Genomic DNA, 9,272 nt, shown 5'->3' with positions numbered 1-9,272 from the left:
TCGCACGCGACCCAAAAAGGGGGCATTGTTTGCCATGTAGGGGGCGTGGTATCGACAGAGTGGGCGTGGTCGAGCACCACGGCCCATTTTCGGAATTTGGGGGGCGTGTCCAGCGCTCCCCGAGCAGCCCCCTGCTCCCCTCCCAGTGTTGAATAGATGCCGTGCGCGTGCGGTGATCAAAGCCTCCCCCAACTGCCTCTCCACCCATGGGACACTGTGATCCGCGGGAGGGACAGCAAGACAGTGTCCGAATAGCGGGACTGTCCTGCTCAAATCGGGACAGTTGGGAGGTATAAACTCCATCCTTCTCCACCAAAAGTTTTCTAGATCAGTTACACTTTATACATACAGTTCCACCTGGCCCTTCGCTTGCTGGTGGCTGTAGTTCCACAGCTTCACACATACCTCATGAAGATCTCATCTCAGCTTTAATGGAGTACACACCCCACACAAGAGCATTGTTCCTCCCTTATGTGCTCCTGTAATCTGCCTCTCTGCAAAGAGATTCATGTTTGCAAGTAAAGCATGGACAAAACCAAGTTTCACTGCAGGGGGGCCAGATGTAACATGTGCAGAGAGTGTTAGATTTGGGTGGGGTGTGTTTAAACTGATTTAAATTGCAGTGTAAAAATACAGCTGTCTAACATCTGTGGGCTACATGCAAAAGCAGCCAGTATTTACCCTACACAGAAAAAAATATAAGACACCAACTAGGGTATTCAATTATCCGCATATTCGCGGCAATTTTTCGCGGCAATCGGCCGAAAATTACCGCGAAAACGCTCCGTTTTTCAACCTATTCAATTCCGACCGGGTTTCACGTGAAAATTCTTGCAGTGAAAAGTGCAGGTGAAAATGGGGAAATCAGCCTGTACCCCAAAAAATGCTAAACTGACATAGGAAAACAGAAGAGAAGTGTGTTAGAGATCACATTAGAGAGTTTTGGGGGACTTAAATTGTGTGAAATGGCTGTTATATGCATTTTTTTTAAATGCAAAAAAATTATAGAAAGCAAGTTTTTTTTAGCAAAATAAATGCTCTCATTAAATTTGGGGTACATGAAAATGGGCATAAGTATATATTTGGGTCATTTTAGGGTACTTTAAAAAAAAGTGGAAACAGACCGATTACTCCCATCTGCAAGCCTAAAAAACACCTGTCCCACTCATAAAGCACCCCAATATACCTGTCCCAAACCTTGAACCTCAATTTCCATCACTTTTTACTTTTTCACCCCAAAAATGACATGTCATTATTGGCCAATTAAAAATAATTAAAAACTTCAACGTGCCTAATTAGTCATTAAGGGGTGTCTCCCAGGAGTTCTGTACCATGGCCCTCATTCTGAGTTGTTCGCTCGGTAAATTTCTTCGCATCGCAGCGATTTTCCGCTTAGTGCGCATGCGCAATGTTCGCACTGCGACTGCGCCAAGTAAATTTGCTATGCAGTTAGGTATTTTACTCACGTCTTTTTCTTCGCTCAGGCGATCGGAGTGTGATTGACAGGAAGTGGGTGTTTCTGGGCGGAAACAGGCCGTTTTCTGGGCATGTGGGAAAAAACGCTGCCGTTTCTGGGAAAAACGCGGGAGTGGCTGGAGAAACGGAGGAGTGTCTGGGCGAACGCTGGGTGTGTTTGTGATGTCAAACCAGGAACGACACTGACTGAACTGATCGCACTGGCAAAGTAAGTCTCGAGCTACTCAGAAACTGCACAGAGATGTCTTTTCGCAATATTGTGAATCTTTCATTCGCAATTTTAAGATTCACTCCCAGTAGGCGGCGGCTTAGTGTGTGCAATGCTGCTAAAAGCAGCTTGCGAGCGAACAACTCGGAATGAGGGCCCATATCCAAACATTTTTACCTTGAAATAGTGACTTTTCCCAACTTTTCACCTCCTTCAGAGTAGGTGAAGTGAAATTAGTGAAAAAATGATCACCGATAAATTTTCCAGGATAATTGAATAGGCTGTAATTGCGTTTCACGTGAAAAGTCAATTTTTTCACCCGAAAACCGGACTTTTCACGTGAAAAGTCCGTTATCACTGCTAATTGAATATACCCCCAAATCTCAATCTCTCTGCACATGTTACAGCTGCCCCACCTGCAGTGCAGCATGGTTTTGCCCAGTTGGTTGCTTTTTTACCTTACTTATGTCACCCACCCTGTACCACCCTAGGGTTGTGGGCTACTATTTTATCATAAGTGCCTCCACCCTAGTGTATAAATTATTATGGGGCTACTTGGGAAAACCCCTCCCCTATAGACAGTGACCCTATTTACCATACTGATGTATATAAAGACAACGCTTACACCAGGTAGACACCACTTACCCAGGGCCGTAACTACGTGTGTGCCAAGTGGGCTTGGCACACAGCGCAGTTGCCCTGGGGGCGCAACGGCCAGCGGCATGTAATGAGTCAAATTGACTCATTACATGCCGCCTCTGTGTGCGCCGTGCGCGGCTGGAGGGAGAAGAGACCAGCGCCGGGTTCAAGGAGGAGGAGGGAGGCGGAGCAGGGAGCCGCAGCAGCGCTATTTGATTGGTAGTAAGCGCCGCTGCAGCATCCTCCTCTCCTTCTGTATTGGCTGCCCGGCGCTGCTATGGATGCTGGGATGCGGTTCCTTCATCCCAGCAGCCATAGCAGCGCCGGGCAGCCAATACAGAAGGAGAGGGGGATGCTGCAGCGGCGCTTACTACCAATCAAATAGCGCTTCTGCGGCTCCCTGCTCCCCCTCCCCCCTCCTCCTTCTCACCTCACTGCCTGCATGAGGAGCCTGTCAGCGGGGAGAAGGTAAGTATGTCTCTCTCTTTCTTTCTCTCTCTCTTTCTCTCTCTCTCTCTCAGGGGGACACCGTCTGCCGCAATGTGTAAAAAGGGGTCCTGGCTGCAGCAATGTGTAAAAAGGGGGTCTGGCTGCTGCAATGTGTAAAATGGGGTCCTGGCTGCCGCAATGTGTAAAAAGGGGGCCTGGCTGCCGCAATGTGTAAAGAGGGGGCCTGGCTGCCGCAATGTGTAAAAAGGGGTCCTGGCTGCCACAATGTATGAAAAGGGGGTCTGGCTGCCGCAATGTGTAATAAGGGGTCCTGGCTGCCGCAATGTGTAAAAAGGGGTCCTGGCTGCCGCAATGTGTAAAAAGGGGGCCTGGCTGCCGCAATGTGTAAAAAGGGGACCTGGCTGCCGCAAAGTGTAAAGAGGGGGCCTGGCTGCCGCAATGTGTAAAAAGGGGTCCTGGCTGCCACAATGTATAAAAAGGGGGTCTGGCTGCCGCAATGTGTAAAAAGGGGTCCTGGCTGCCGCAATGTGTAAAAAGGGGTCCTGGCTGCCGCAATGTGTAAAAAGGGGTCCTGGCTGCCGCAATGTGTAAAATGGGGTCCTGGCTGCCGCAATGTGTAAAAAGGGGGCCTGGCTGCCGAAATGTGTAAAGAGGGGGCCTGGCTGCCGCAATGTCTAAAAAGGGGGACTGGCTGCCGTAATGTGTAAAAAGGGGGACGCTGTCTGCTGTAATGTATAAAAGGGGCTCTAGCTGGTGTAGTGGCGCTACTGTGCAGCGTAATTTGAATAATGTAGACTACTGTGCACCTTAGTATGAATTGCTGTCATTTTGTGGCCCCTTCCCCGTGAAGCCACGCCCATATAAATCTTTTGCGCGCCTACGACGCGCACTGCCCCTATCTTGCATGGGGGGACGCCACTGCCGTTTCTTGCACACAGCGCTAAAATGGCTAGTTACGGCACTGCACTTACCCCACTGGACGCGGCTCAGCAACAAGTGAGTTTATGTTTCTTCCATGAGGATATTCCACACTAACATCAGCGGTTACAGTGTAAAAATAACATTCATGTAATAATACATTAGTTTGCTAGTAAAATTTGTAAAGGTCACAGTATGCATTATAAAGAACATACTAGAACTACTTCATAATACACATTGCCCCTCTAGTCTAGGGCATCAGTGATAGCCAGCCTCTAATTGCCCCTCTAGTCTAGGGCATCAGTGATAGCCAGCCTCTAATTGCCCCTCTAGTCTATGGCATCAGTGATAGCCAGCCTCTAATTGCCCCTCTAGTCTAGAGCATCAGTGATAGCCAGCCTCTAATTACCCCTCTAGTCTAGGGCATCAGTGATAGCCAGCCTCTAATTGCCCCTCTAGTCTAGGGCATCAGTGATAGCCAGCCTCTAATTGCCCCTCTAGTCTAGGGCATCCGTGATAGCCAGCCTCTAATTGCCCCTCTAGTCTAGGGCATCAGTGATAGCCAGCCTCTAATTGCCCCTCTAGTCTAGGGCATCAGTGATAGCCAGTCTCTAATTGCCGCTCTAGTCTAGGACATCAGTGATAGCCAGCCTCTAATTGCCCCCCGGGGTCTTCACAGTCACATAGGTAAATATCACTTTATGATAACTATGACACAGTTACTACCAATTCTCACTATGGACAAGTAATTATAGATCCTATACAATTACCTGTAATTATCATTACTACTCATATACTAGTCTGTGCACAGAACTAAGGGGGTCATTCATATCTGATTGCTGCTGTACGTTTTCACACAGCGGGCGATCACATCCGAACTGCGCATGCACCGCAATGCGCAGGCGTATCGGACAGCTACAACGGGCGTCGCCGGTCACCGACGGGATGGTATGAAGGATCTATTTGCACGGGCGTTCTCAAGGAGATTGACAGGAAGAGGCCGTTTGTGGGTGACAACTGAGCGTTTTCAGGGAGTGTCCGGAAAAATGCAGGCGGTCTCAAGAGATTTGAGGTACGGTGTCTGACGTCAGCTCCGCCCCGATCACCCGGATTCAGTCGCACTGGAAGAGTAAGTCCTGGGCTGCGCAGAGACGGCACACACTGATTCTTCTGCAGCTGTGTAACACATAGGATCGCACACTTGCACAGCGATTCTACCCTCCACCTGTAGGCGGTGACTATCTGATTGCAGGGCAGCAAGAAACGCAGCCCAGCATTTGCTGCAGCCTGACGACGGGACTTTGTGTCCCGAAACGTTGCAATAAATCTGTGTAACCCTTATTTCACCTCCAGGGGTTACTTAATACATATGACAGAGTGCCTCCACCCAAGCAGTTGTTGTTCCAACCCAGGCTTGCTTGGGAAAGCTCCTGCAAATAGTGTTATATTTACAGTGTCACGTGTGGGTTGGTTAAGATGTTTAATTTACCTTTGGTGTCTTCGTTTGTTTTTCAGATTTGGATATTCAGATGACTGAGACAACTGGTCCCCTTCAACGGTAAGTATTTATTAATAGGATGTTAATACCTTCTCATATTCTCTTGGTTTCAGAATAAACACTTATTAAATTTAAGGTTCACAGTATATCAACACTTACTATAAACAATTGAAATCATTAACTGCAGAATAAAGATATAATTTACCAACATATATGTCTATACATAAATTGTTAACTGTTATACCATATAACAAATTATTTTAGCTAAGTGTATCAGATAGATTATCAATATGGCTACTATAACCTAATAAGACACAATGCATTCTCAGGTTTAAGTGTTGGGTATACCCGTTAATTATCGTTGGTGCACAGTTGGAGCCCAATTTACATTAGATACTCTGACTGTAGTCCTATTATGGAATCGGAAGGACGGACAGAGTTCCTATTTATTAAATTTCTCAATAAGGTCAATCCAGAGGTGTTACCTGGTCAGAAATCATCATGAAGAGAATAGCGAAATAAATCCAAGGATCGCGGCTTCTTGCTGGTCTATGGTAGGAGGGATGAGGATATATCCTAGGATTTTCAGGAGCGATATCCAAATTTATATTATCAGTGTGCCCTGACAATGTTGGACGAATACAATCTTTATTATCCGCTTGGGGTAGACTGTTCACAGGTATTTTACTTAATCTCTATTTATGACTCAAAACCCGCTCAGCTGTTGGTGAATAATTCCCCGATTAACTAATTATCTCAAGGGGACTACGGCATTTATGTCCATTCCAAACTGTCATGTATACTTCAACAATATAATCCGTGCAAAAGTGTCTCAGTCCCGGTGAGGGCACGATAATACGGTAACTTAGGAACCATTCAGAGGTCACTTAATATACTGCTCTGCCAGGATTACTTCATGTTATTGAGTATCCAGAGTTATTTCAATTATTCCCAATTTTAGATACAGTATTGGGAGGGTTCGTAGCAACCACTGATGTTCCCAAAATTATACTAGGGATCACTAGAGTCTTTAGTGGTTATAGTCTCTTACTGCAATGTCCTCCGTCTCATATTTATAATCCCCCTCTGTCAGCCCATGGCTAGCTGGATCAGGATGGCCTTGGTCCCATCAGTCTCTCCCCCAATTACCTCAGTCTCCAATTACCTCAGTTTGCTGTCTTGTGCGTATTCTACCCCTAGAGGGAGACAGCCTGACCTCTGCTCAGCTCCCCCAGCGTCCGGACCTCCTCCTCTCTGAATGACGTGACTATTACAGTTTCCGGGACTTCCCTGCAGGTAGTTAGGACGGATATCAGGTTTTTCTCCTCGTCACAGAACCGCCAGCATCGCTATCTCCAGGAGCCATTGAGTAAGTATATTTTGGTGCTAACCAACACTGTATTTACCCCCCGGTCCCCAGCTCCGGGTATACTTGGCGCCTCTCTCACACTCCGCTCCCGGGTGTCCTCTCTCAGTCTGCTCTCCCTCCTTATTGCCGGCTTCTCATCGGCTCTCTCTCCGGCAGCTCTTCTCAGCACAGGCTTGTGCTGTGCTCCTCAGCTCCGTCTCCTGCCGCTTCCCTCCGCTTCTCCTCAGCGTCGCCGTCCCTCTGATCTCCGTCTCTCTCAATCGGTGCTCCCCCTGCTCCTGAGGCCGCAGTCCAGTCCTCCTTGTCCGGGTTCACTGCCACTTCTGGTCCCATTCAGGCATCTCCCGTCCCCGCTCTCCACAGCGGTGACTCCGTCAGCTCGCACCGCTTCCCTCCTGTCAGCTCTGTCTCCTCACAGCACTGCTCCCTCGTGCTGCGCTCACCACCGCGCTCCCAATCCGAGCACCCTCTGCTAGGCACGTGGGCTTCTGGAAGACTCTGTCCAGCCCAGCTTGCGCCCCTGTGCCCCATTACCCATTACTACACTAAAAGTCTCTACCCTCACCCAGCTTAACTATACTATGGACACATGTCAAATCACTCATTGGGTAGTAGTCATATTTACACAGACAATATATTATTATTATATTCTTTACTACATGGGTCAGTGAATAGTACCACGTACAATACCTCTTCAGAAGCATTTATATTAAGGGGTTTCATTCTCCCCCTGGGGAGTGCATGTAAATATTTATTTATTTATTTATTTGAATCTCACCACTTACATACACATTTCATATTTCTATCTTAGTATTAACGGGTACATTCCACCCAAAATATGGCCATGACATCACCATGTTGGGGTGCAATACCAAAGGAATTTCAGTTGGTGTTCCTAACTGATCATAGGTGAGTATTCTAGGCGCCCGTCTGATACGTTGAGGCCTAGGTGACATAACTGGTTGGTCAGAAACAACTTCCTCTTCATTATCCCCCCGAGAGATAGTTTCATTAATGGCTATTATTTCATCAATTGATTCACTTCTCTCCTCTTTATTGCTGTCCACATTCCCTGGCTCTACTACATTGTATGAGGTGGGTATTTCTACTGGTTCCCCATTGTATGACTCAGAGGAAGTGGCCTTGGCTTCCCAAGGCTCACTATCCCAATAGTAATATCCCGCATTATCGTAATTCTCAATCTCCTCAGCTCCCTTTCTCATGCTCCGAAGGTTAATTTCCGGTGTACCCCTGCTTTTAGCATCAGTATCTTCCATAGGACACGATATAGTATTTTCCAATCTAATGTCCTGGGCAATAGGGAGTAAATGTTTTCTATGGTAGGTTACCATACTTCCCTGTCCATTTGCCGGGCTGAGTTGGTATACCGGAATGTTAGGGAGCTGTTTCAATACTATATAAGGAGTGGGTTTCCATTTATACTGTAACTTTTGCTTTCGAGGTACCCCCAGAGCTCTAATCAGCACTCGATCTCCAGGCTCTAAGAGGTGTTCCTTAATGTGCCTATCACAGTATTCTTTGTTTCTATCACCCATTTTTCGGGCAGCATCTGCAGCTCGTTGATAAGCTTCTCTCAATTGTTGACAAAGTTGTCTAACATATTGGCTGTGAGATATCTTTGAACCAGAATTATTGTGAGTTCCTAAACAAATATCTATGGGTAATCTAGCCTCCCGACCGAACATGAGGTAATATGGTGTGTATCCCGTAGTGTCGTTCCGAGTGCAATTATATGCATGCACTAAAGGAGCAATATATTTCCTCCAGTTGGATTTTCTTTTATAGTCTAAGGTACCCAACATGTTTAGTAAAGTTCTGTTAAATCGCTCAGGCTGAGGGTCTCCTTGGGGATGACACAGTTCTCGAATTACTTTACTCTCAAATTCTCGACCTTGATCGGAATGAATTCTTGCTGGCAATCCGTAATGTACGAAGAATTTCTCCCACAATGTTTTTGCAACAGTTATCGCAGTCTGGTTCACGGTTAAGTAGGCTTGAGCATACCTTGTAAAATGGTCAGTTACCACAAGAATATGACAGTCTGATCTTCCAGGGCCATCTAGTGTGAGAAAATCAATGCACACTAACTCCAAAGGTCCCGTGCTGTTGATATTAACTAATGGCACGGCAGATACAGGTAATGTTTTTCTGAGAATACAATTTCCGCAGGTTCTACAGAATCGTTCTATATCCTGATTCATATGAGCCCAGAAAAAACGATCGGACACCAACCCCTGGGTTTTCTCATATCCCAGGTGACCATGTTGATCATGCAATGCTTCTAGTACCATCTGCTTATACTTTGTCGGTAATACTATCTGCATTTTAGTGCCTCCGTCATTCTTGATTACCTTTCGATATAATACCCCATTCATAATAGTTAACTTCCGGTACTGTCGCATTAACACTTGTGCCTTCCTTGGTAATTGAGAGCGATGTAACTGATAAGTATGATCTTCGAGAATCCGTACAATAGGCAGAATATTAGGATCATTTCGTTCTTCTTGAGCCAGAGGGTCTGAAGTTATTATCCCTAACCCCTGCAGTTCAGCCCTTCCTAATCTACAATAGGAAGGAGGAATAGATATTTCAGAAGCTCCTATATGATATATAGCAGCCACTTCTTGATTTCTGTTGACACTAATATGTTGGCACAGTCCTTTCACTACACCAGCGGGTACTTCAATCCAATC

The sequence above is a fragment of the Pseudophryne corroboree genome, chromosome 7 (genome assembly GCF_028390025.1).
Source record: "Pseudophryne corroboree isolate aPseCor3 chromosome 7, aPseCor3.hap2, whole genome shotgun sequence".
NCBI lineage: Eukaryota > Metazoa > Chordata > Amphibia > Anura > Myobatrachidae > Pseudophryne > Pseudophryne corroboree.
The sequence above is the reverse complement of the archived record's forward strand: the minus strand, read 5'-3'. Positions refer to the sequence as shown.